The sequence below is a fragment of the Hippopotamus amphibius genome, chromosome 12, assembly GCF_030028045.1.
Source record: "Hippopotamus amphibius kiboko isolate mHipAmp2 chromosome 12, mHipAmp2.hap2, whole genome shotgun sequence".
Classification (NCBI taxonomy): domain Eukaryota; kingdom Metazoa; phylum Chordata; class Mammalia; order Artiodactyla; family Hippopotamidae; genus Hippopotamus; species Hippopotamus amphibius.
The window spans coordinates 100,440,651-100,442,739 of NC_080197.1; positions in this window are offsets into that span (position 1 = coordinate 100,440,651).

Genomic DNA, 2,089 nt, shown 5'->3' on the forward strand with positions numbered 1-2,089 from the left:
TCATTCATCTCAGGTATCAGATAGCATATGGATATTTTAATAATATCCTTTGAGATAAAATGACCTGGTTTTGTTGGATTATCCGAAGGATGTCTGTAGTGGGATTTTACAGACGAGTAGAAATGTAGGCTTATAACATTGCTGATTGATATGGGATATGTTTTTGTGCAGGGGTTTTGAAATGCCTATAAGATTACAATATGATAGAGACTATTATTGAAAATAACAGCTCTTCTTAGAAACATATTTGATAAATTGTTAGAAATTATATAATCCAATGCCTTTCCCCCCCCACAAATGATGAAACAGGTATCCAAGGGAGATTAAAATGCCTTGTCCAAGGTTGTATATCTCTTTGGTATGAGTTGAATCAGTGAATCCTGAGTCTTCCTTTATTTCCTTTTTTGACAGGGTTCTTAAATCTATGGAAATTTCTCAGCAGTTTTGGAAAATTTTTGCCATTATATTTTAAAATTGCTTTGCCCTTTCCCCTCCTTTCTTTTTGGAACTCCAACTAAATGCATGAAAGGTATATGTATCCTCCATGTTTCTTACACTCTCTTCTGTATTTTCTATTCTTTTGTCTTCTATACTTTATTCTGGTTAGTTTCTTCTGACTTGTAGTTTACTAATTTTTGTTTGATTGCATCTAAGAGGCTATTAAATCTGTTAGTTCATAATTCTGGTTATTGTTTAAAGTCTTCTCTGTATTTTTTGAGTTTCTTTCTGCTAAAAATGAAATATTGTCTCTTAGTTCCTTGAACATGGTAAGCAGATTTATTTTAAAGATTCTAATGTCTAGAGCTCCTATAGATCTGTTTCACTCTTGTTTTTGCTGGTTTTTGGTCATGTAGTCTCCTGTCTTTGTATGTCTGGTTATCTTTGATTGCATCTAGGCTTTGTATTAAAATTGTTGGTGGAAGTAATTTGAAATTTAGAATAACTTCAAAGGTTTCTTTGACCAGAGAGAATTTGCTTTTGTCAGGAGTCTGAGGGCACTAGTAATTTAGGATCACCTTAATCCAATTTTAGGAATTGAAAAAATTTCCTGGGTCCTCTGTAAGATTTAAAAATGAGCTTTTGTCCCTGTGAGAGCTGGCTTACTTTCAGTTTTCCTGTACGCATACAATGCAGGTCTTTGGGATCCCAACCCAAGATACTACGGATTTATCTGACTCCTCCTCTTAGCGGGTCTGGACTCCAAATTTTGACAGACTATGTGAAGAGATTGTCAACAGTTCTGGTTTGCTTTCAGCAGCCTCTTCTGAAATTTGTCTTGAGGCAAAAGTAGATCCAAAGGGAAAGCTCGCTTCTTTGGATTTTCATATTTTCCAAGATCTGAGCTCATTCTTCACTATTTTGTCGTGTCTCTAATGACTTCAAGCAGATGTTTTCATATTTCATTCAGCTTTTTTATTGTCCTCAGCAAAGGGATTGGTTCTAATTACTGAATTCTCTATTACTAGAACTAAAAGTGACTTTATTTTTTAAAAAGGGTTTATAATTTTCAAATAATCACCATTACAAAATTTTTTTTCATTTTATTTATTTATTTATTTATTATTTTTTGGGGGGTACACCAAGTTCAATCATCTGTTTTTATACACATATCCCCATATTTCCTCCCACCCTCGAGTCCCCCCCCACCCTCCCCGTCCCAGTCCTCTAAGGCATCACCCATCATCGAGTTGATCTCCCTGTGTTATACAGCAACTTCCCACTAGCTATCTATTTTACAGTTGGTAGTATATATATGTCTGTGCTACTCTCTCACTTCGTCTCAGCTTCCCCTTCACCCCCCGCCCCCCCAAACCTCGAGTTCTCTAGTCCATTCTCTGCATCTGCGTCCTTGTTCTTGTCTTGTCACTGAGTTCATCAGTACCATTTTTAGATTCCGTATATATGAGTTAGCATACAATATTTGTCTTTCTCTTTCTGACTTACTTCACTCTGTATGACAGACTCTAGGTCTATCCACCTCATTACATATAGCTCCATCTCATTTCTTTTTATAGCTGAGTAATATTCCATTGTATATATATATATACAAAAATTTTTAAATGCCTAAAAATAGAAAGCATAGAAAATC